This window comes from Gymnodraco acuticeps, unplaced genomic scaffold (genome assembly GCF_902827175.1).
Source record: "Gymnodraco acuticeps unplaced genomic scaffold, fGymAcu1.1, whole genome shotgun sequence".
In the NCBI taxonomy this organism is placed as follows: domain Eukaryota; kingdom Metazoa; phylum Chordata; class Actinopteri; order Perciformes; family Bathydraconidae; genus Gymnodraco; species Gymnodraco acuticeps.
The window spans coordinates 107,691-134,370 of record NW_022991720.1 but is presented as its reverse complement, the minus strand read 5'-3'; the positions used below and the strand labels follow the sequence as shown (position 1 = coordinate 134,370).

Sequence of the window (26,680 nt, the reverse complement as noted above, 5' to 3'; positions counted from 1 at the left end):
ACACTAAAGAGTGACACACACAGCTGGGACAGAGCGCTTGGTGACGTTTAGGATTATAAAGCTAGACAACTGTCTCTGTCGTTGGAAACGTACAGTAAATGTAAGTTTAAGGTGTAAGTCGGCCCCGTCTTTGATAGGTAGACATACATTAATATTGCAAGTCTGTAGTAAGAAAAAGAAAGTTGAATTTATATTGTGAAAAAAGAGGGGAAAATACACATTTATTTTTTGGATCTTTTGGAAAAAAAATGTAACACATAGGTCCTCATTTTGTCGGTGTAGTAACAGTCCTACACCAGCAGTCCTCTGTATGTGCTGTAGACATGAATGTGTGTGTGTCTATACTCGACCTAAACAGGGACCATTTCCAATGAATTTAAGTCTATTTTTTAAAACCTGGAAACAGGTGTCTTTACTTTGCTGGTGTAGACACAGTATCCTTGTGTGTGTGTGTGTGTGTCTCTGTGTGTGTGTGTGTGTGTGTGTGTGTGTGTGTGTGTATGTGTGTGTGTGTGTGTGTGTGTGTGTATGATGGATGCAGTGCATAGCCTCAGGTAATAATAGCCATGATGGATTCTCACCTGGCCCGGCGTGCAGCGTCTCAGTCGAGGAAGATAAAGAAGTGTTGCTGCTCCAAGGGGCCCCTTGAGATATTAATGACGCCCCAAATATCCACACCATTGGTCACCCGCTAACAATACTGTTTTTAGGGCAAGAGCATCAATCTGTGCAGCTCCCAGCATGTGCCGTTAATCCAGCAGGGAAACGCTGTGTGTGTGAGTTATTAACGAACGATAACCTCTGAGTAACACAGATTTACTGGGAATAAATATGGAAGCACAACAATGTCAAATCTGCTTGACTTTAAACCAGTGGTCCCCAAACTAAGGCCCGCGGGCCGGGTACGGCCCGCCTCCACATTTGGCCCGGCCCCCTGAACAATACCAGAGACGCATTATGATTTTTTTTTTTTCAGTCTGGCCACGCGAATCCTAGACTAGCTCCTGTCAAAATGTTGTGACCTGCTCTATCGAAATCAGTCGCATTGACCCGAAGACACCTTTTGAGTTGTATACACTGTTGGAAAGAGGATATTCCTAGCTTTCTAATGATATCAGGATTGTTTTTGTACTCCAAATATGAAGCGAAATATGTCACATTATATAATGACTGTCACCGAGTCATCATTTTGAGAAAAAGGCCTTTAAAGTTGTCTCTTCTCTGGAATCCATCGATCTGATTGATTATTAGCGGAGAAAATGATCAAAATACTACCGAGGGAAGATATTTTCGTTTGGAGGGGAAGCTCGCGAGTGTGTGTGTATACGTGTGTGCGTGCTTGTGTATTTTTGCCTTTGTGTGTATTGTGTTTGTTTCCCGGGGAAAACACTCACGAGAAACACCGGCTGTTGTTATGCCTGCTGTGACGTTAAGTTACTCCGTTCTCCTTTTGTAATTATGCCGAAGCTTCAAAGTTGTATTTATCATCTGAATTTGCCGAAACAAGTTTAATATTCTGAAAGCCAAGACTTTGTTTAATTGAAATCAGATGAAAACAAACTGTAACGGACCCCAAAACACCCGAACCCCGAAAAAATAGTTTTTTTTACGTAAATCCACGTTTATTTTGAGAGATTCTGCTCTGACTACTAAGCTAAACTTTTACCTGTTAAGATTGTGCACGGCACAACAGAAGGTTACAGTAATTTTCAATGGACTTTTTTTCTGTGAAGAACCCAGAGAGGGTTATTTGGTTATTATTTATTTCATAAATAGTGTTATTTATTTCATTAATAGTGTTATTATTTATTTCCTGACTTTTTTTCTGTGAAGATCCCGGAAAGGGTTATTAATATTTGGTTATGTGTGGCTTTCTAGAAAACAATAAATGTTTACGTTTAGACACCCATGCGATCGTCACACTTTTTCTGTTACAAACTGACCCGGCCCCCATCAGAGAAGGAAAAAGTTATGTGGCCCTCACAGGAAAAAGTTTGGGGACCCCTGCTTTAAACTAATGAGTCAAACCTGGATCCAGAGTTCAGGAAAGTCAGGATGCATCTTTTCCGTGTGAGTTTTTGTAATCAGATGACGTATGTGTCCATCAAATCTGCCTTTAAATGAATTAAGATGCTGTACATTTCTTGGTATTCGCTTTAAGGAATGAGAAGATTTTTTCCGTGTTAGTGCAGCAAGATGAACTACTGAGGGCACTTATGCTAGTCTAGTCCAAACCAATTAATATGTTTGTTTTCTATTCTCACGAGATGTTCACATTTGGACTTGTGTTGCATGTAAGATAAGATAAGAGGTACTTTATTGATCCGAAATACGGACATGTTTGAATTGCAGCATAAAAAACAACAAAACAAAACCAAGCATGAATAGAAATTAAAGAGTGGAAATAAACCTCAAAATATAATTAAAACAGCATTACAAAGTAGAAAAATATACAGTAGGCCGTGAAGATAACAAAAAAATTCTATAAACTTTGAGTAAGTCTTTGTATATATATATATATGTAAGTATTTATTTATCCTGGAGTGCACAAATTAAGATAACTTAAGTAAGTACAATTATTTGATATATAGGCGGGCAAGTACGTACAAATGAGAAGGGAAGGAAATTAGCTGAGAAACAATTTCTCCACTTTGAGCAAAGTCATCTTGGTTGTTACTTCTGCCGGTCCAGTGGCTTAAGAAAGTGGTTTTAAAACGTTGTCTTTAAAGGACTGACAACCCTTGACATGTGACACATCTTATGTCTTTTTTATATATAGATATTTAGGTGGTGGAGACCAAACCAGAGCTAATCGTCTGTGATAAATGTCAGGTCATAAAATCGTTCAAAAAGGTAATAAATGCAGCTTTAAATTCCATGTTTTTGAATTATTTAGATACGATAAGCGCAATTATTTTCCTAAAATGTCCTAGAATGCATCGTTACCTGTTTATTTTATCAGCTAGCAATTTTCTGACATGTTATGTGACATATCCCATGTATGTTTAATTATATATTGAATGCATAACAATAACCAACAAGAGAACAAATAACACCAATACTAAACACAATAACTGCAGGAAGTGTGTTTAAAATAAATTAATATAAGCAGAATTTTTCTTGTGAATATTACATCCGATACATATTCCTCTTTTTTTTCAATCAAACATATTTAATGCACTTTTTTTATGAATAATTCAGTGTTTTCTTTTCCCTTATTCTTGATCATTCTTCGATTAATCTTTGGTTGTTTTAACTGCGTACTTTTCTTAATGAAGTTGGGAACCAATGGTTAAATACAGAAACAGTCCCATCTAATACAATCTAGGTTGGGTATTTTTAAGCACTTTTTTCTTACCTACCATAGTTGCTTAATAAGCTTGTTTCTAACAAATGTTGTGTTTTCTTTTCGCTGATGCTTTGTTGTTGTTCTGTTGCCTTTAATTAGTACTTTTCTACAGCAGTTTGAGGCTGTTCATTCGATTGAGAAGGCTTTGTGAATATGAAAGATTGGGAACCAGAAAACATTACCATCAAAACCTGCTTCATTGTACTGTAACTCTTATAACATCAAAGTCAAAATACCATGGAAAATGTCAGGAAAAGTCTCTGGTCTTGGTGGGTCATAATAAACAGTTCTGTTCTTCAGAGATCACTTTAGGAGTCATTCATTGGTACATCATTGAACACGTTTTATCCCTCAGTTTCCTCCGGCAGCCTTTACCGGGCAGCGGAGATTCTTCAGATGTTTCTCGTTGCTCCGCTGGAACGATGGAGTCTCTCCGTTTCCTCCGTCCTGTTTTTAGCTCCTCGGTGTCTAGAGACGCTGCTGTGATTTATTCAGCCTCTCTGCTGCTCAGGTGAGAGTCGATCAGGATGAATGAACGGCCGTCACCTGCTCACTCACTCTGGGTTATTTTAGGCGGCCAGGATTGTAAATGCATTTGCTCTAAATCCAGACTTTGATAGAGTCAGAGGATTCTGAATGTGCAGAACTGCGTCCTAGTTTAATATGTTGCACATTGTGGTTTAAATATAGTTTGTTTATATGCCATTGCAAGCTAAGGGTTAATGTAGGGACTTAGAGAGGTGGGAAAGTACGAATATTGAGGTCAATGTGGCTGATAATCGTGTCAAGTTTGCATGCAGGAGACGAGAGTTAACCTCCCATCATAGACTTCTTATTAACTGTTTCTGGGTTACCACTTAAAAAAGCATTTCTCAGCTAAATGATAAAACACGATAAATCAAATCAAGTTTTATTTATATAACACATTTATAAACGATTTTTGGTCGAGCCAAAGTGCTGTACATATAATAAAAATAGCCTACAGTAGAGACACTTTACAGCAAATACAACAGCACAGATTGTTCAGAATATCAGTATGAGAAAAACGACACCCTCTGTCCTTAGACCCTCTGTCCTTAGACCCTCTGTCCTCAGACCCTCTGTCCTTAGACCCTCACATCGTACAAGGAAAAACTTCCAGAGAAAAACCACAGTTTGAGGGGAACATGGGAGAAACCTCAGGGAGAGCAACAGAGGAGGGATCCCTCTCCCAGGACGGACAGACGTGCAATAGATGCCGTGTGTAAATCATAGAGATAATACATTTTACAGCATATAGACCGAATGTTAGGAAATGCATGTGTCTGTAATAAGAAGATGAATCCACGAGGATGTCAGCTACAGTCCTGTGGAAGCCATCAGGGAAGCAGCATGACGAGACCCAAGGCAGGACCGCAGAGACAGGTTCAGCCACGACCCGAAGTCCACGACTTAATCCAGAACTCGGGATAGAGGATCCAGGACACAGGACTACAGCAAGAGGATCAGCCTCGACTCCGGATCCCGGCGTAGATATAGATACAAAACAAGAACAAAGATTTGGCTGGGTTAATCGGAACAAGAGAATACACAGACACAGACAGAGAGGGAGAAGGTCATTGGATAAAAGTTATTCTTGATAACCCTCTAGAAAGATCTCATGAACTTCCCCACTCAATCCATCAAGACCCGAGCAGTTCTATTAGATATAGGATAAGAAACAGAGATAGGGAGCACAACAACCTATCTCTGTGGTAATTATATGTAATGTAACTTGTTTTGCATACAGTGCATTAAGGATGTTGACATGATGTGCCCTGATGCTTAACAATATACTCTCTAGACTAGAAACGAGCATGAATGAAGGTTATTGCAAAAGACTTCAATGTTCACAAGCTCTTCTATGGCCAACATGACTTATTAGTCAATACTAGGACGTTGACTTCCCAATGTCAGAACAGGTTCGGAAGTAACAGGGGAATTCATGTAGAAAATCAATCTGGAATATAAGAATTGCATATATGACCGTATCATTGTACTATAAAGCACATGGGATTTATTGTGTTGTTGTCACTGTGGTAATTGCGGACACTCACTGGTTTTGGTATCAACTTCTCTATTTGGAAAACTGGGGTCCATTTGTACCCGTCTGTACCATCACCTTGGGTAATTTTACCCCTTTGTACCCCTTCGTTTCTGACACTGCATTAAACATAATCTTGCGTTTTGTAGAATACCGGCGATAGTGTTGGACAGATGCAGGGATATCATTTGATAAGTTCATCAAACCTATTGTTGTATTCTACCCAAGTCTGCACACATAGAAACACATCCCATTAACATAGCATATTTGCTTTGGATGGAAGCTTTTATCCAGGTTATATTTCTAGACTTTATATTCTTTATATGACCCCCAACCTTTTATGTGTTGCTGTATTGGCCATTTATTTACACAACATGGTACAGAGACAAGACAAGAGTTAGTGAGGCTGAAGCTGTGATAAATCAATTTGCCAGAAGTCACTTTCCAAGTCAAATAAAAGCACATCTTTATGAATTCCCTTCTATATTTCTCTCTTCTCACAGTCACAGCTCTTTCTCTACGATTCTTCTTGACTCCAGCGTTTATTTTGGTCGCCCCGCGGCAAGGATAAAAGGATTAACTGTATCCAGTTTAGAGCTCTTAAACTCAGCCTGACGCCCCCCCTGAAACATTTACGAAATGGATGCCAGAGAGGCTTCTTTCAACACCAGTTAAATTCATTTCCCCTGTTTATTTCACAAAGCCGTGTTCAATGTTTAAATCAGGAGGAGTCTCAAGACTTATGATTGGAAGAAAACCAAAGAGGAAAAGGTATAAACAGTAAGAGCCGAAATAATTCAGTCATAAAAATACTTTTTAAACTAATCTTATCTATAATATGGACTAAATGACAAATGTGAAAGGGTAACTCTTATCTGATATAAAGATTTTTAGGTGGTGGAGACCAAACCAGAGATAATTGTCTGGGATAAAAAAATTCTCAGGTCATAATTAGTCCAAAAATTAAATATATCCAGCTTTAAATCCATGTTTTGGGAATATTTAGATACGATAAGCACAAGGTCACTAAAGTTGAATAGGGTAAAAAAACGAACTAACATATATCCCCATGAAACTTCCCCACCTCATTACTGAGATTAACACAATTTATTTTTATATTGCAAGTTTTCTGAAATGTTATTTTAAAATATGCAAATGAGGCATTATGTAATGCTAACTTTTGGTGAATTTGGGAGAAATCTACAGACACAAACGGACAAAGCAAGTCAAATCAAGACATCAATCCGTATTTTTTAGTTATCCTTTACAATAGTCTGAAAGAAGACTTGTTATTGAAGCAAAATAGTCCAAAAAAGTTCAAGATGTAAGAGTTAATTAAAAACATGTTTTGCCGGAAGGGTGTCATACTTTCCTTTCAGAGTACTAGTTATACTATTAAAGGTAACAACTGTCGAAAACATATTTAATCCAACACGAATAAACACAAACACACACACAAACAGACACAAACACACACACACACACAAATATCTATACACATGGCAACAGCAGCAGTGATGCTAATCACAACACCCACACTGCTACCAGCAGATGTCAGTGTTACATAATGATGAAACACACACACACACACACACACACACACACACACACACACACACACACACACACACACACACACACACACACACACACACACACACACACACACACACACACACACACACACACACACACACACACACACACACACACACACACACACACACACACACACACACACACACACACACACACACATATGTGCATATCAAAGTAAAACCAAACATCTACCTTTGATTACATACAAATAATCACGAGTAAATAATAAACAACACAGGTTTTCACTAGGGTTGGATGATATTGCCTTAAAACATATCAAAGCATCGTTGAATATTGTAGTTTTGTACTTTTTTCCGAATATAATAAAAACCATATGGTGGCTAATGTTAGCTTTTCAGGTTTAAACAGGTTTATGATATCTGGAAACAGCTTTCAGGTCGTTGAAGGTGACACTGATCAGCAGAAACACTCACTTTGTTCATATGATGCTTTGAGATGTCAGATAATATTTGGATATGACAGATAAGGCTTGTCCTGAAGAGTGTGTGTGACCTTTTGCAGCCAGGTGATGTGCACATTCAGCTGATTGAGAACAGGATAACACATGTGGCAGTGAAGATGAATGAAGGCTGCTGCACTCAAAAAATAACGAAACGGGATCCTGTTCATTAAATTAAAATGATCCTAGCTTCTGTGCAAAGATGCGTGTGGCGCAGTGGACTAGTGCCTTGTTGTTGGGATCAGGGGGTCACAGATTCAAACCGCACTGCAGTCAGCATGTCGTTGTGTCCCTGGGCAAGACACTTCACCCCAAATTACTCCTGTGGGGATTGCTCACAGTATTGAGTATATAAGTCGCTTTGGATAAAACCGTCTAACAAGGCAAGTTTATTTATATAGCACCTTTCAACACAAGGCAATTCAAAGTGCTTTACAAAAATGAAATACATTCAGACAAAGGCATTTAAAAACAGTCATTAAAAAGAAAAGAAAAAATACATGAATAAAAGTTACAGTGCAGTTTAAGGTATGAATAGTTCAATTAAAAGCAGCGGCAAAAATAAAAGTCTTCAGCCTGGATTTAAAAGTAGTCAGAGTTGCAGCGGACCTGCAGGTTTCTGGGAGTTTGTTCCAGATATTTGGAGCATAATAACTGAACGCTGCTTCTCCATGTTTAGTTCTGACTCTGGGGACAGAAAGCTGACCAGTCCCTGAAGACCTGAGAGATCTGGATGGTTCATCATTTAGCAGGAGGTCAGAAATGTATTTTGGGCCTAAACCATTCAGTGCTTTATAAACCAGCAGCAGTATTTAGAAATATATTCTTTGACACACAGGAAGCCAGTGTAAAGACTTCAGAACAGGAGTGATCCACTTTCTTAGTGTTAGTGAGGACTCGAGCAGCGGCGTTCTGAATCAGCTGCAGCTTCCTAATAGATTTTTTAGTGAGACCTGTGAAGACACCATTGCAGTAGTCGAGTCTACTGAAGATAAAAGCATGGACAAGTTTTTCCAAATCCTGCTGTGACATTAGTCTTTTAATCCTAGATATGTTCTTTAGGTGGATAGTAGGCTGATTTAGTAACAGTTTTAATGTGACTGTTGAAACTCAGGTCAGAGTCCATGACTACACCTAGATTTCTGGCTTTATCTGTTGTTTTGAACATTGCAGACTGAAGCTCAGCGCTAACTTTTATACGTTCTGACTTGGCTCCAAAAACCATTACCTCAGTTTTATCTTTGTTTAATTGGAGAAAGTTCTGACACATCCAGTCATTGATTTGTTCAATGCACTTACTCAGTGTTTGAATTGGAGCATAGTCTCCTGGTGAAATTGTTACGTAAATGTGCGTGTCATCTGCATAGCTATGGTAACTTATTTGGTTGTTTTTCATTATCTGAGCCAGTGGTAGCATGTAGACGTTAAAGAGAAGAGGCCCCAAGATGGAGCCTTGAGGTACCCCACATGTCATATTTGTCAACTCAGATGTGTATGTACGTATAGAAACAAAGTTGTTTCTGTCCTTTAAGTAGGATTCAAACCAATTCAGAACTGTTTCCGAAAGTCCCACCCAGTTTTCCAGTCGGTCTAGTAATATGCTGTGGTCAACAGTGTCAAACGCAGCACTGAGATCTAATAATACTAACACTGAAGTTCTGCCACTGTCTGTGTTTAAGTGGATATCATTAAAGACCTTTACAAGAGCAGTCTCAGTGCTGTGGTTTGGACGAAATCCTGACTGGAACACAGGGCCGCCCCTGGCCAACTTGGGGCCCCAAGCGACATTGTGAGAAGAGGCCCCCCCCCCCCCCCCCCAACTGAAAGGAGTGAAAAAAATGTTTTTGCAAACAAAGTACTTCCTGTTTATTATTATTATCAACAGTTACTTTTTTATACAGTGAGGTAAATGGTAAATGTGCATGTATGTCGTTCAGGATGCGTTTACAGGTGAATGCGTCTGCATTTCCTGCCAAATACTAGCCTCAAAAAGATTAAAATATAATTAATGCAAATAAACTACTTCTACTAATAATAATAATAATCATACTCAATTCAATAATATAAATATTATAATATAGTTGTAATATAGTCAAGACAAAACATGCTTATTATGACATGCTCAACAACTGATGTTTCTTAAATCTGTATTCAAATGTAGTTCCCTCTGTCAGCAATGCATCAACAACTACACACACATTTATATCAGTATTTCTCTGTGTTGTGGTCAGTGTTGGGCAAGTTACTTTTAAAAAGTAACTAGTAATAGTTATAATTACTGCTCTCCAAAAAGTAACTAGTTACTTTATTAGTTACTAATTTCTAAAAGTAACTAGTAACAAGTTACTTTACTTTAAAAAATAATAACAATACAAATACACGTTTTTGTATTGTTCTGTGGCACAGTAAGAGAAAAGACAACTCCCCACTGTACATTAGTTAGGTGCTTCAGGAGATTGGCATTGCTGTTATTCGATGTGGACAATGCTTTCTGTCCTGCACACAGTTTACATTTGACCGTAATATTTTTTGCGTCCTTTATCCCCACAAATTGAAAATAGTGGTTATATCTCCAAGTTGTAAATGCGCTGCTGCTCTCGTTGATACTTGCATCTGCCATAGTGTGTGTGTGTGCTGGTGGTGGTGAGCGTTGCCGTGTATGTGTGTGTGTTAGCAAGTGTTTGTGTGTCTGTGTATTTTCCCCATAAGGCAAGACCCGCCCAACTCTGTCTCTGATTGGCTTACCCTGAAATGTTACCCCGCGTTAAACAATCATCACTCCTCCCTGGTCACTTTCACTTTTCCATGGTACTGTGAGAGGACATCGCTGTATTCGCCTGTAAGCTACATCCGCAGGGAGATTCGGTTCAGTTCCATCACACAATGTAACGCAGTAACGCACCCATTTAAATCACAGTAACTATAACGGCGTTACTGAATGGGAATAGGTAACTAGAAACGTTATTAGTTACTGCAAAAGGTAGTCCCAACACTGGCTGTGGTTGACATGATGATGACTGTTAGGAGTTAAGGGGAGAGGCTGAGTGTCACCATGACGATGACTGTTAGGAGTTAAGGGGAGAGGCTGAGCATCACCATGAAATGTGCAAATTGACATAAAAATGAATAAATGGGGAAAAAATGCTCCATGTTTTTTAGGCTGTAAACTTTAACTGTTATGTAAGCCAACTAGACAGACAGTGTATCACTCTTCCTCCTGTACATTAGCAGATCAAAGGCATCACATACTTGAATGAATGGTAAATAAAGAATGCTGGAAATAACTGCATCTCCATTAGCCTGTATGCTCTGCAGAGACTGCCTTCTTCATGTCGTGAATTGCAGCCGTTTTAATATGGCAATTGGCAATTTGACTTATACAACATTCGCAAGTTGTACATTTGACTCATACAATAACCCACCTTCAAGATGCTCTAGTTTCTTCATGTTTTGTTTTTTTCCCTCTTGCTTGCGCCGGACTGAAACTGTCTTTTCGCCGACATCTCTTCACCTGCAATAGTGGCCGTATCAAAGCCGTGATTGGTCAGATGTCGATTCATTGCAAAGGTGTCGGGTTACAGACGTGCTCCCCTTGTCACCTCTCACTCTCGCGGGGGGTGAGCGGAGAACTGCGCACAGCAGCTGAGGCCCTCTGGGCGGGGCCCCCTGCGCAAGGCGGGGCCCCATGCAGCCTGCGTGATTGGCCTGTAGGGAGGGGCGGCCCTGCTGGAACACATCCAAACAGTTATATAAATGCAAGAAATTACTCAACTGTTGAAAAATTACTTTTTCAATGATTTTACCTAGAGATGGGAGGTTTGATATGGGCCTGTAATTGTTCATTACTGAAGCGTCTAGATTATTATTTTTTAAGAGCGGTTTAATTATTGCAGTTTCCAGGGCCTGTGGAAAAACACCTGAGTGAAGAGATTTATTTACTATATGAAGTAGATCTGAGGCCATGCAATGAAAAACATCTTTGAAAAACCCTGTTGGAATAATATCAAGGCAGCAGGAGGAGGATTTCAGAAGTTGTATAATGTCCTCTAGGTTTTTATCATTAATCAGATGGAATTGTGTCATGGTGTTTTAATTGATTTTAGGTGGACACAGAGACAAAATATTTGCTGTACCTGATACAGAGAGGCACTGACTGCTGATTTTCTGAATTTTGTCAGTGAAGAAGGCAAACTCATTGTCATTGTTTTTGGCAATGATGTCAGAGAAGAAAGACTGTCGGGCAATTTTCAATTCCAAATTATAAAGGCCAAGTCTCTCTTTATAGATTTCAAAGTGAACCTGGAGATTTGTTTTTCGTCACCTGCGTTCAGCTTTTCGTCACTCTTTTTTTTCTGTTTTCACGGTCATGGCCTTTCTCCATGGAGATATTTTCTTGCCAGACACTTCCTTTATCTTAGTTGGAGAAATGGCATCTATAACATTTTAAATTTTTAAATCAAAATGATCTACTAGCTCATTTACTGAGATGTTAGCAGGGGCAAGTGTGGAAGAAACGTTCTGAGTAAACATTTCCCTAGTATTTTCAGTTAAATATCGCTTTGTGGTTACCTCTTACCACAAGTAATATGTAATGTATAAAATAGTTATGTGAGTGTATGAACAAAGCCTTGCGACTGGTTATTAAAAAGATATGATGCGCATGCTGTGTGTAAAAGACAAAAAAAGACAGGAGATTGAAGCACATATTTCCAGCCTGTCTGCACACGAACATCAGTGAGAGCAAAGATCACGCACACACACACGTATTCTAAAATTCTTCCTGAGACTAGACGTGTGTCGGTGTGTGTGTACACAGGTTATTGCGATGCATATCTGTGCACATCTTGCAGAATAATGCTGCATACACTCATATAGGTTTTAGTGTTTAGTGCACATGCGAGGAACAGATGTATCCTCCTCAGCTGACGTCCACAAACTGCAGACTTCATGCAGGTATAATAGGAGACAGTCATACCAACACTGACCTAACAGAGCAGGTTTGTCCATTTTTAAAGTTCATTGATCTAACAGTCGATTGGACGCATGTGATAATAATGTTGGTTCCACTGGAGATTGAACCCAGTAACTTCTGCATATAAAGCAGACATGATAACTACTACATTATGGAACCTCCATCATGTAGACTTTTTAAACACATATATGTGGTTCTGACCACGGCTTCATTTGTACAAATATGCAAGAGTTTGAGGGTTAGATTAAGGCAAGGTCAGGGTAAGGTTATGAACATGGTTTTTTATGGGGCGATCTTGATTCCTTTTACCTGAGATAAGGCACAGCAAGGTAACAACAAGAGAGACTTCTGGTTCCACTGGATTGAACCCAGGACATTCTAAAGCAGCTCTACACTATGGAACCGTTGTATGACATCTCACTGTTTAACTTTGAATGATTGATGGGAATGTTTCACCGCTGGAAATTGTTTACGCAACCCATGTTACCTTGAATACATTTACAAACTATCACATTTTGTTAATGTAATCCAAGTCTCTTTTGTGAGATTTTTTGAACAGATGTTATCATTTATTTGTTAAATTCAAACTACATTATAAAAGGTCCATGCTGGATTGATGCTGACAATATTTGTACTATACTGTTAGTACTGAACTTTGGTATATCTTTACTGTGTACTGCACTGTTGGACATGTGCAGACACTTCTGAAATCTCTGTACGAGTAGTCTTGAAAAGGCTCATCCATCGAGTCCATATGGGGGCCCTGAGGGCGCAAAGGGGATCTGTGTGTGTGTGTGTGTGTGTGTGTGTATGTGCGTGTGTTTGTGTGTGTGTGTGTGTGTATGTGCGTGTGTTTGTGTGTTTGGGGAAAGGGCACAGAAGGCTGAGCAGCATGTTTCTCTGGCAGAATCAAATTGGAGCACCAAGAGGTTCAAACTACCTATTTAATATATTCAATAAGCATGGGGTGGTGTGAGTGTGTGTTGTGTGTGTTGGGGGAGCCTGTGCCAAAGGGCAATTGGGTTATTATATATTAATGTTTAAGGGTTTTATATATATTGTGTTATTTCAATCCTATATGTAAGTTTCCGAATGGTGAAAGGTTCCTTGTAGAGGTTCCATAGTGTAGTAGTCATCACGTCTGCTCTACAGAAAAGTTATATGTTATTACCACAGTCAGTATGTGGTATATTTCCAGTAGTCATCACGTCTGCTTTACACGCAGAAGGTCCTGGGTTCAATCCCCAGTGGAACCAAAGCTTTATTGTATTAGCTGCCATCACTAGTAGTATTTTATGCTAGTCATTTATATTCTACCATGTGTTAAAGTTTTGATTAGGACACTTATTAATAAAGAGGTTCCATAGTGTAGTGGTTATCACGTCTGCTTTACACGCAGAAGGTCCTGGGTTCAATCCCCAGTGGAACCTGACGTCTGTCTTGTTGTTCCCTGGGTCTTATTTCAGGTACAATGAATCAAGATTGTGCCTTTAAAAAATGGAAAACCATGTTCATAACCTTACCCTGACCTTGCATCAATGTAACCCACAAACTTTTACAATTGTTAGTAAAAAAATAAACTTCGGTGAGATCCAGATACATGTACATTAACTTAAAAAGTGTACATGACAGAGGTTCCATAGTGTAGTGGTTATCGCGTCTGCTTTACACGCAGAAGGTCCTGGGTTCAATCCCCAGTGGAACCAGACTTTGGTCTTATAGCATCCGGTCAATCGTCGAGTCAATAAGTGTGGGTTTGTTCCAGGAACCAGTGGAAATCACAAGTCTTTGTGCCTAATTAACCATTACCAATTGTAAATAGAGAAAATGTCAAAATAAACATTGACTAGATTTAAAACAATGCTTGAACTAAATAACAATGAACCCTAACATTCCTTAGGGATATATGCGTACACCGTATGGACATTAACTACCGGTCGCGGTGCGCCAAATGTACAGACATGCAGTTCGGCCCCGCAGCAAAATAAAAATAATCTGGGGTGCTACATGGATAGCCAGTGCAGGGACCTTCCACGTGGAAAAAGAACCGGAGACGGACGAGCTTTCCCCGCACCAGAGGGCGTAATGTCCACTGAGCGGACATCATTGGCCGTGGCGTGTACAGAATAATATGTCCATATCACGGACATTAATACATAGAGTGGTGTCCATGAAATAGACATTACAAGTAAGTGTTTAACGTTGATTTAAACTAGTTTCTGCGGGGAAAAGAGTGCTAAAAATTGGTTTTTCAGCACCCAAACTCGGCCCTGAGGCCTCTCCAGGACCCCGGGTCGACATGGAGGTTTGGCAGTCCGCCTTTCAGCACCCAAACTCGGCCAAACTCGGACCTCCAGCCCCGGAGAGCTCGCAGGTGCTGGAGAGGGGGAGACAGCCTCACAGGGACCCCTGCAGAACCCACAGCTGCTGCGGGTCGACATGGAGGTTTGGCAGTCTGCCTTTCAGCACCCAAACTCGGCCAAACTCGGATCTCCAGCCCCGGAGAGCTCGCAGGTGCTGGAGAGGGGGAGACAGCCTCACAGGGACCCCTGCAGAACCCACAGCTGCTGGGGGTCGACATGGAGGTTTGGCAGTCCGCCTTTCAGCACCCAAACTCGGCCAAACTCGGACCTCCAGCCCCGGAGAGCTCGCAGGTGCTGGAGAGGGGGAGACAGCCTCACAGGGACCCCTGCAGAACCCACAGCTGCTGGGGGTCGACATGGAGGTTTGGCAGTCCGCCTTTCAGCACCCAAACTCGGCCAAACTCGGACCTCCAGCCCCGGAGAGCTCGCAGGTGCTGGAGAGGGGGAGACAGCCTCACAGGGACCCCTGCAGAACCCACAGCTGCTGGGGGTCGACATGGAGGTTTGGCAGTCCGCCTATCAGCACCCAAACTCGGCCAAACTCGGACCTCCAGCCCCGGAGAGCTCGCAGGAGCTGGAGAGGGGGAGACAGCCTCACAGGGACCCCTGCAGAACCCACAGCTGCTGGGGGTCGACATGGAGGTTTGGCAGTCCGCCTTTCAGCACCCAAACTCGGCCCTGATACATCCAGCCCCGGAGAGCTCGCAGGTCCACTGAGTGGACATCATTGGCCGTGGCGTGTACAGAATAATATGTCCATATCACGGACATTAATACATAGAGTGGTGTCCATGAAATAGACATTGCAAATAAGTGTTTAACGGTGATTTAAACTAGTTTCTGCGGGGAAAAGAGTGCTAAAAATTGGATTAAACTATGCTAACAGATACCTCCAGGACCCCGGAGAGCTCGCAGGTGCTGGGGATCGACATGGAGGTTTGACAGTCCGGGTCGGGTCGGGTCAGTACTTGGATGGGAGACCGCCTGGGAATACCCGGTGCTGTAAGCTTTTTTGTGTTAAATACAGGCACATCCATGGTGATAAGATAAGATTTATAACCGAAAATAGCATGCTAAACGTGGGTAGATTAGTTTCAAAGGTCGGGGGGACTGTTTTAATTCAGTTTGCAATTAAAATGGGTCATTCAGAATGTGCTATTTCTGAATAAATAGAACATTCTGAACATATGACAAACAGAGATTCATATTAAAAGTTATCAATTAGTAGCAACATTGGACAAAACAGACAGGCTATTTCACAGGACACAGGATATGTCAGACTGCCATTAAATACACCGGGAAAACCACCTCACTGTGGCCGCTCCAAGAGCCCCAAATGACGGACTACAGACCTCCAGCATCTCTCCCTGACATGCGTACTTCCATAACCTTGCGCACCTTGGGTCCCCGGGCCCCCGGGCCCCCGAACTTAAGCACTCCCCCACGGACTAAACCCAGATGATCACACCCTAAAGAACCTCGTGCCCCTGGTAACCTTAAAGGGGGGCGGAGTTTGCGATGCTTTATCGTCCGCCCATCGGCATCCATAGTCGGCCTTATTCACAGCATCCCCCACCCTCCTGTGCAGGATGTTCTCATGGCCCTGGGCACCCTGAGGTGGTGTATTTTGCGGTGCTTTACCGTCCGCACATCGGCATCCATATTCGGCCTTCTTCACAGCACCACGTGCCCTGCTGGAGGTTCACACTTTAACTTTTTGTTACCCTCCTCTGCCTTACACATCCTCCAACACTTGAGCACTCCTCACTCGGACTAAACCCCTTCATGCACACCACCAGAACCTCGTGCCCCTGGGGATCTTAAAGGGGAAACACCCATAGTGGGTTTTAAAAAAGAGGACAAAGTAAGAAATTTTAACAAACTTTATTTACAGAAATATATACATTGACACTTTATAACATTATAACATTATTCACTCATCCAGCACAAGGGGACTGAGTACAACAAAACATTGCATATTTACAAGTTGGTCACTGGCAACATTGTCCGTATCGGGTGAAGTTGGTGCAGAGTCTGGCACCCTCTCTTCACCCATGTCTGAGGGACTGTGTTTGGCCATTGACTGTTCCCTCTTCGCCGCTCTCCAAGCGTTGACGTTGTTGTAGAATTCTTCATCTGACGTCTCGGCATCGGGGGAGTCTTGGTAGGGAGTGGGGCTATGCTCCTCTCCAGAGCTGTCACTGTCACTGTCGATGTCAACGTCCCCCAAATTGTCTTCACTCCCCCCTGATGCTGCTGCTGCTGCCGCCGCTGCTTGCAGTGACTTTGTGAAGAGCAGCCGTATGTCCGCAGCCTCCTTCAAAGAAGGATTCTTGGCATAAATGTGTCTGCAGTTGCAGTGTTGTGACACATGAAATCACTCACTCTTTGGCGGTTGCCTATGTCCTGAAACCTCTTCGCATTATCTGCGTGGACTGTGCGGAGGTCGGTGAAGTTAATTGGACCTTTTAGTCCAACATCAGCCCATGCCAACCTCAGGGCGGAGGCAAGGTTCCTCGACGCGTTCTTCCCCGCTGTGTATAGGAAGTAGCGGTTCTGGGTGCAGGTCAGCGTCCCCTTGATTTCCAGCCACCTCTTCATTCATCCAAATTCTTCTATGGTGAGGTACAGATGCGCTTCCCCGAACGCGTTGGCCGTCTTGTGGTTGCTTACCTGTTATGACAGAGGTAGAGAGCGTCAAAACAAGTATCAATCATGCACAACATTTTTATCACTGCCAGAATAAACACATTTTTTAATAGCACTCACGTGGATGAGTTGGCCAAAGGCAGTGCCACTTGTCTCCGCCTTTCGGACCTCGGCGTTGGTTATGTTGGAGTAGACCCCCGGACGGTGGCCCATAAATGCAGCTCCAATGGAGGGTCATGTACCCATAGAGCAATATCCGGGTTGCGGTAGTCAGATTGCTGACCATCACGTCCAGGAGCTGAGGGATGCGAGTTTTGGCCGCAGTCAAACATGCCATGATGTCTTTATGGCTCGGCAGACCTTCCATCTTGTCCCGCTTCACCTGCATCTGGTGGATAAGCACCTTCTTCCTAAGGGACTTCAGGATGGCAACAACTTCCCGTTTGATTAAAATTATGTCGTTTTGGTTGAGCCTGCTCCCCTTGCATGGTGTGTCTGCTATGTACTTGAGAAAGTGTGATATATTTTTGATATAGAAGTCAGAGGTCGTGACCTGTAGGCTTGACTTTATCAGGCTCCGGGACCAGCTGTTGGCAAAGGAAAACGCATCAGTACATCGTATTGCGTCAATGTGGAGAACACACACAATGATGCTAACATCATGGACAGTTTTTGATGTTACTCACCCACGTATCCTCTTCAGATCCCTCAGAAAGAGCCAGTCAGACAGGCGATTGAAACCGTGTACCATGAAGCTTAGGAACGATTTCACTCTGCTTATTTTGGAGACTGCGTTTTCTTGGAGCCTCACTGTTGGGTCGATGCCCTCATAATGGTCCCGGTAGCCTTGCAGATATTCCTCCATGATGCGTGGGAATGTTATGTCTCGCATTATATTCCCACGGCCCCTGCCTCTGAACCAGGGGAATGTATGGGAGGGGAGGATGACGAGGCCTCGGTATCTATGGATGCAGGTTCTGAGGAGCTGGATACAGATGTGTGAGAGGCAATGGGGGACTTGCTGCAGGAGGGAATGGGGGACTTGCTGCAGGAGGGACCTTTGGACTTGGACAGCCTCTTTGGGGTTGACTCTGTTCGGGGTCGTTTCCTTAGAAACACCCGCTCTTGTTCCTCCCCATCCTCTTCATCGAACCCAAGCATGTCCTCGGCCCTCTGGTTCCTCCTATGTCGCTTATGTTTTATCCTCTGCTGCAGCTTGCAGTGCAGGGATTTCACCTCAGCAGCATATCTGTCCCTCTGAGCCCTCATTGTGTTTGCCTCCATCCTCTATTCCTTACAGTCCGGGTTGTCACATTCAATCACTGGGGACAAGGGTGGAGGTTGTGACAAGACCTCATCACCCACAGTGTCCACATCCCAAGAGGTAATCATTGCTACTGTGGGGTTTGTCAATCTGAGTTCATGAAGCTCCTTCGTTGCCACTGTCATTTTTAGTTTATTTACAACCACATATATTTCCTCCCGGGACAGCTCAACATGGTCTCTGTCCAAGTGGCGGTCCAGCCTTGTCCCGATGTACTCGCATCCTGCAATGGTGCAGGGATGGAGCCTAATGTTTGTCCGTCCTTTCGCCAACAACAGCAGAATTTTTCTTTCAACTAAATTACGCACACTATGGTTCCTCTGCAGGTGCTTGCTCAGGAACTCTTACAGATAGGACAACCAATCGCCATCCTATTTGTATGCATGAGCATTTCGGTACCAGGAAGTGTCACCAGTAGAATGTATAGAACCGGGGGCGCCAAAGAAGGAAACGTGAAAAGACTCAAGAAAGTTGCACTCAGCGAACTAGAAAGACCCCGTGTCAAATCTCTCCAGTTTATTTTCAAAACATTGTGTTTTCCATTTGCATCATCGTGCGAAAGGTGTCCCATTTAGGCACTCGTTAGGCGGGCAGAGATCCCTGTCATCTCTCGGTCCTATCCTCCAGGCAAGGCGGGAGCCAAAACTGGGTGAAATTGACCAAAAAGTTAAAATAAATACAATAAGTCATCCATGGAAAGATGCATGAAAGTGAAAAAAGTATCCAAAAATAGTGCATCATAATACGGGTAGAGTCCCCTGACAACTCCTCTTACTTTCCTCCAGAGTCTGGAAATACTCTGTTATCTTTTTGTAGAACTGCGACAATGAAAGTGGTAAATGACATTACTAGTATTTTGGATAATAAGCAGAGTTGTGCAGCTCTGTTTATTGACCTTTCCAAAGCATTTGACACCGTTGATCATCGCATCTTAAAGCAGAGGCTACTCAGTATCGGCATATCCAGCCATGCAGTGGGTTGGTTTGTGAACTACCTCTCTGAAAGGTCCCAATGTGTTCACTTTGATGGGCTGTCTTCTGAGTGGTTAAACATTGCTAATGGTGTTCCTCAAGGTTCTGTTTTAGGTCCACTTTTATTCTCTATATATATCAACAGTTTAGGTGAAAATGTGGATGAAGCTACTTTACATTTTTATGCGGATGATACCGTGATGTACTGTGCAGGTCCCTCCATTCAGGAGGCTGGTGTTACATTACAGGCTGTTTTTAACATTATTCAGACTCAGCTCTCTGAACTAAAGCTTCTTTTAAATGTTGAGAAAACCAAGGTAATGCTCTTTTCAAAAGCTAAAAAGACACCAGAGCCTGTTTTGGATATTGTTACTATGCAAGGACAAGTACTCAAAGTGGTTACCTGTTACAAATACCTAGGTATCTGGCTTGATGATTGTCTTACTTTTAAACTTCATGTCAATAACCTGCTTAAAAAGCTGAGGGTTAGGCTAGGTTTCTTTTTCAGGAACAAGTCCTGTTTCTCTTTTGAAGCCAGGAAAAGGCTCTGACCTTTTTACCTGTGCTGGACTATAGTGATCTGATCTATATGAATGCACCTGCCCATTGCCTGGAAAAGTTAGATGCCGCCTATCACAGTGCCCTGAGATTTGTTACTAACTGTAAAGCACTTACTCATCACTGTACCCTGTATGCCAAGGCAGGTCTGCCTTCACTAACTGTACGGAGGCTCAGTCATTGGTACACGTTCATTTACAAAGCCATGTTGGGTAAACTACCTTCTTATATCTGCTCTCTGATCTCTCGACGAATTGAAAGTACTTATTGCCTGAGATCTCATGATGTTGTTTTATTAAATGTGCCAAGTGCAAGGACTGTCTTAGGGAAGAAAGCTTTTAGTTGTGCAGCTCCACTAAATTGGAACTGTCTGCAAACATGTTTAAAACTGAGCACTTTGGTTCCCCTGCATCATTTTAAAACTCAGCTGGGTGACATGCTGTTTGATACTCATGGTACCTGTCTCTGTAAATAGAGTTTGTAAACTGTACCCTGTACATTATGTTGCATGTCATCCTTATTGTTGTTCTGTTGTTTTTATGTTACATGTGTAACTAATGTCCTGCAGGTCACCCTTGAAAAAGAGATCTTTTGATCTCAAGGGGCTTCACCTGGTTAAATAAAGGCTACAAACAAACAAACAAACAACTGTGCGGACATCAGTACATTTGAAGGACAAGTCCCATGTTAACTCTGTCCATAAGACAGACATTTTCCTTACATCAGTCTCTGTACATCCACTGTGACTGATGTGACCAAAACACCAACATATTTGAGAGAATGACATGAATGATGCAATTAATGTAGTAGTCATCATGTCATGCTTCACACACAGAAGGTTCTGGGTTCAATCCCCAGAAGTACTGCATGTCTAATATTTCTTTTGAGACTGTGAATGCGGCTTTTTAACTCCTGAACTATATTCAGAACCATGTTTATATTGCAATTAGTTGAATTACATTCTCACAGGGGTTCCATAGTGTAGTAGTCATCACGTCTGCTTTACACACAGAAGGTCCTGGGTTCAATCCCCAGTGGAACCATAGCTTTATTGTATTGGCTGCCATCACTAGTAGTATTTTATGCTAGTCATTTATATTCTATCATGTGTTAAAGGTTTGATTAGGTAATGTATTATTACAGAGGTTCCATAGTGTAGTGGTTATCACGTCTGCTTTACACGCAGAAGGTCCTGGGTTCAATCCCCAGTGGAACCTGACGTCTGTCTTGTTGTTCCCTGGGTCTTATTTCAGGTAAAATGAATCAAGATTGCGCCTTTAAAAAATGGAAAACCATGTTCATAACCTTACCCTGACCTTGCATCAATGTAACCCACAAACTCTTACAATTGTTAGTAAAAACTAAACTTCGGTGAGATCCAGATACATGTACATTAACTTAAAAAGTCTACATGACAGAGGTTCCATAGTGTAGTGGTTATCACGTCTGCTTTACACGCAGAAGGTCCTCGGTTCAATCCCCAGTGGAACCAGACTTTGGTCTTATAGCATCCGGTCAATCGTCAAGTCAATAAGTGTGGGTTTGTTCAAAGAACCAGTGGAAATCACAAGTCTTTCCTAATTAATCATTACCAACTGTAAATAGAGAAAATGTCAAAATAAACATTGACTAGATTGAAAACAATGCTTGAACTAAATAACAATGAAACCTAACATCAGTCTCTGTACATCCACTGTGACTTATGTGACCAACACACCAACATATTTGAGAGAATGAGATGAATGATGCAATTAATGTAGTAGTCATCATGTCATGCTTCACACACAGAAGGTTCTGGGTTCAATCCCCAGAAGTACTGCATGTCTAATATTTCTTTTGAGACTGTGAATGCGGCTTTTTAACTCCTGAACTATATTCAGAACCATGTTTATATTGCAATTAGTTGAATTACATTCTCACAGGGGTTCCATAGTGTAGTAGTCATCACATCTACTTTTCACACAGAAGGTCCTGGGTTCAATCCCCAGAGGAACCAGAGCTTTATCCTCACCTGACCTCACTGGTACTATTTTGAAAGTTTTTCATAAATATTCTACCATGTCTTGGATATTTGATTAGCAACTTAAATGTCACAGAGTTTCCATATAGTAGTCATCACGTCTGCTTTACACGCAGAAGGTCCTGGGTTCAATCCCCAGTGGAACCAGACGTCTGTCTTGTTGTTCCCTGGGTCTTATTTCAGGTAAAATGAATCAAGATTGCGCCTTAAAAAAATGGAAAACCATGTTCATAACCTTACCCTGACCTTGCATCAATGTAACCCACAAACTCTTACAATTGTTAGTAAAAACTAAACTTCGGTGAGATCCAGATACATGTACATTAACTTAAAAAGGCTACATGATAGAGGTTCCATAGTGTAGTGGTTATCACGTCTGCTTTACACGCAGAAGGTCCTGGGTTCAATCCCCAGTGGAACCAGACTTTGGTCTTATAGCATCCGGTCAATCGTCGAGTCAATAAGTGTGGGTTTGTTCCAAGAACCAGTGGAAATCACAAGTCTTTCCTAATTAATCATTACCAACTGTAAATAAAGAAAATGTCAAAATAAACATTGACTAGATTGAAAACAATGCTTGAACTAAATAACAATGAAACCTAACATCAGTCTCTGTACATCCACTGTGACTGATGTGACCAACACACCAACATATTTGAGAGAATGACATGAATGATGCAATTAATGTAGTAGTCATCATGTCATGCTTCACACACAGAAGGTTCTGGGTTCTATCCCCAGAAGTACTACATGTCTAACATTTCTTTTGAGACTGTGAATGCGGCTTTTTAACTCCTGAACTATATTCAGAACCATGTTTATATTGCAATTAGTTGAATTACATTCTCACAGGGGTTCCATAGTGTAGTAGTCATCACGTCTGCTTTACAAGCAGAAGGTCCTGGGTTCAATCCCCAGTGGAACCAGAGCTTTATCCACACGTGACCTCACTGGTACTATTTGTATAGTTTTTCATAAATATTCTACCATGTCTTGGATATTTGATTAGCAATTTAAATGTCACAGAGGTTCCATATAGTAGTGGTTATCACGTCTGCTTTACACGCAGAGGTAAGCCGTGTATACCCATAGAAGACTTTCTATTGGCCAGAAGCCTCTTCAAAAGAACGACGGTTCGAATCCCACCTGACCCAAACAAAATGTCACATTCAGTTTCAAAATGTTGCTCATTATACACAAACACTACATTTACATTTTCAAACGTTTAAAGTTAAAGTTGAAACAGATATTTGGAGTTAGAAATGAATTATTCTTTGCTTGCTGCTTCTTATAATAGTTATTTTAATCTTAATATATAGCAATAATAACACAAATAATGATATCTTAATATTAGTAATAATAATGTTTTATATAATATCTTTTTATTTTTACTTATAATTAATATGTTGATTGTACAGATGTTTACATTGAGCATATGAGTGTGTTTCATTTTCTATCACTATTACTTCCTCTATCAAGTAAAGACAGCCACAGTGATGCATTCAAGATCATTTATTCAAAAACAGAAATATTAAAAATAGAACAACAAATATATTAAAAACACTGAAAACACAATACAGAGAGAACAATCAGATCCTGAAAAAATGATTTAACCATATTATATTCTTTGTATTTTTGGACTATATGATATGTTGTATTGCACCTTAATATTTATTATAATATTATTATTTAGCAGAAGATAGTGTATTGTTTTGTTATAGATTTGTTTGATCTCACCACCATCCATTATCTGAAATGTTTTTCACCTCATGCTCTTGTATGGTTACTATTCTGCATTCTATTCTCATTTTAGTGATTTATACCCTCTTACTTGGTATTTGTTTAATTGTATTCTAATGCAATAATTATATTTATTCTAGTGCAATTGTTGTTCATTTATTTATTCTAGTATATAATATTCTAGTGTAACATTTAAATACATTACATGTTTAAGGCCCCAGCACTGACAAGATTGGAGTGGAGGACCCATAGAAATCCTTGAAATGATTATTATTCTTTATTATTAATTGAGTTTTTTGAGGGCATTAACCAAAACTGTTTTGTTATTGGCAGGATTGGCAGGACTGGTGAAAAGGCTGATAGTTTAGGGGTCTCGTTTGTGTTGCAGGCAAAACGTCTTAGTTTGTATGTTAGTATGCAACTTAGTAGACCCAGGAAGTGGCGTGTGCATGTGTGTATGTGAGGGTAGGTTAGGGCTTCCTTTTGTCTGCAATCCATCTGTCCCTTTCAGCATCATAGAAGTCCGACTGCTGGAAGTCCGGCCACGTCATCTCCTTCTCCATGCCCTGTGCATTATATAAGGAGAAGACTCTGGAGGGGCAGTAGATGTACTTCCCTGAAACCCCTGGGAAGTATGCATGGATATGAGGGCTGTTGGGACCCTGCTTCAGGGGTTGGTGACAAATCCTGCAGAGACGGCCTGTTGGCAGCTGCACAGCTGCCTTCCTCTTCCCTCTCTCCTCTGCAACCTTTCTCCACTCTGCCCCCCTCTGTCTGGCAGCCTCCAGCTCTCGCTCAAAAAACGCAGTTGCAGCAAAGTTCTCAAAAGACATCCTGGTGTCTTTGAGGCCTTCTTTAGCATAGGTCTGAAAGACCTTGGTGGAGCAGTAAAAGTATTTTACCGTTTTTGACTGGTAAACAAAATGAACTGAAGAGCCATCCCCAAGATATCTGGATTTAGGCTGACCGCAGGCTAAACAGTTTCTCATCCGCGTCTTTTTCTGAGGCTGTTGCTGCTGCTGCTGCTGCTGCTGCTGCTGTTGTTTTGCCAGGACGTCTGACACAATCTTCTCCACTGAAGCCCTGCTCAGTGAGTCCTCCTGTCTGGGAGCCACAGCTGGAGGGTTGCATACGGCAGGTGGCAGAGTTATGACAGGCACACTGATAGTTTGGCTACCTGAGGTCAAACTATGCCACAGCTGCTGTGTCTAAGATCTTTTCTGGGGATGTGTTGAGGGAAGAGCTGGTGTTTTTTAATTTTGCCAGATGTTTCACATATCGTGAGATATGTTGGACTGTGGTCGGGTGAAGGAGGCTGTTCCGGTCTGTGCATCCCCTCTGGACCATGGCAGCGTAGTCCGCATCCACCCGCTTCAGGACATCTTTGGCACCACGGTGGTTTACCAGAAGCTCGTCGATGGCAGCTTTCATGGGTTCTGTCCACCGACCATGGTCCAAGACTTGAATGAGGCCACCAGTTTTAATTGGTCCAGTGCGGGTGGCTCGAGGAGAGGAGGACTGAGGCAGCGGTGCTACCCCTGTCAAGTCTAAAAAATAAATATATGTTAATTATATTGTTTTATGCCAGTGTGTTGCAAATCAATTAGCTCTTTTAGTCATTTCACTTCACAGCTAATTTAACTTTTGTGGGACAAATACATGATTATCTTATATTCCTACCTCTTGTTCTATTATGCTTTTCAATGGCTTTTACAGTTTGCATACACTTGCTTAATGATTGTTGTTAATAAACAATATTTCAACATGATGATATTACATATATTATGTGCACGCCTGTTTTTAACAGTGAGGTAGTGTAGGTAGGTAATTTGAATGACCTGTATCTATCAAAGGCTCTGGTGTTTGTGTGGCAGAGGCTTGTGTCAAAGGCAGCAGGGACTTGGTCACAACATCAGAGGACTGCCGGGAACTGGAAGACAGAATTGGCACTGCCCCAACTGGATCAGCACAGGATTCCTGAAATAGCACAAATATAGTGAATTAGTTAGTCAGCCAGTCTGTCAGTACTTGACAGTAAGTAGATATAAATATGAACTGGATTACCTGAGAGTCTGTGCCCACTACAACAGTAGGGGCAGGGCAATGATGCTCTGTCTCCATGGCTACTGCCGCTGGGTTGTTTGGCTGTGCCCTGTTCTTGTCCCAGTTCAAAACAACAGGACGACAGCCTGGCTCCACGTACTGCAGTCCAAATCTCTCCCCCGTGTCCCTGTTGGAGAGCTGCAGTGCTGGATATTTGGACCTTCCTGTCACTTTTACAGAGATGGTGTTAAGCTCTGAAATCAACCGGGGGTCAAACACGGCTGGCAGCTCCACATCTGGTTGTTTCAGGTCCACCAGCCTCTGGTAGTTCCAGCGCACAACTCCAGTCATAGCTTGAGCCTGGAATAGTTCACAGGACACCCGGTTGCCTGTCACCCATTGGGCTTGGTGTCCGTGGAAACCCTCCTGCTGAGAGGTGCCTCTCACAGGGATCCACACAGGCACGGCAGCTCCCTCACCCTTGTTGTAATTCAGCTGCAGGGTGCCACCATACCTGTAGAGCAGGCATCCTCAAACTACGGACTCCGGTCCGGATCCGGACCGAACCAG

At 41.8% G+C, this 26,680-nt stretch overlaps 1 protein-coding gene and 9 non-coding genes across 10 annotated transcripts in view; all 10 read left to right on the top strand.

Annotated features, from left to right (window-relative positions):
• The window catches only part of LOC117534738 (nuclear receptor ROR-alpha A-like), a 103,865-nt gene that overhangs the window by 32,363 nt on the left and 44,822 nt on the right, over positions 1 to 26,680 (top strand). The window lies entirely within an intron of this gene.
• trnav-uac lies at positions 13,557 to 13,698 on the top strand. The gene is made up of 2 exons: positions 13,557 to 13,593; positions 13,663 to 13,698. It is a non-coding gene; the product is annotated as a tRNA-Val (tRNA).
• Positions 13,800 to 13,872, top strand: trnav-uac. The gene has a single exon. It is a non-coding gene; the product is annotated as a tRNA-Val (tRNA).
• trnav-uac lies at positions 14,076 to 14,148 on the top strand. The gene has a single exon. It is a non-coding gene; the product is annotated as a tRNA-Val (tRNA).
• trnav-uac lies at positions 21,278 to 21,350 on the top strand. Its single transcript has one exon. It is a non-coding gene; the product is annotated as a tRNA-Val (tRNA).
• Positions 21,452 to 21,524, top strand: trnav-uac. The gene has a single exon. It is a non-coding gene; the product is annotated as a tRNA-Val (tRNA).
• trnav-uac lies at positions 21,727 to 21,799 on the top strand. Its single transcript has one exon. It is a non-coding gene; the product is annotated as a tRNA-Val (tRNA).
• On the top strand, positions 22,231 to 22,303 carry trnae-uuc. The gene has a single exon. It is a non-coding gene; the product is annotated as a tRNA-Glu (tRNA).
• trnav-uac lies at positions 22,677 to 22,749 on the top strand. Its single transcript has one exon. It is a non-coding gene; the product is annotated as a tRNA-Val (tRNA).
• On the top strand, positions 23,181 to 23,253 carry trnav-uac. The gene has a single exon. It is a non-coding gene; the product is annotated as a tRNA-Val (tRNA).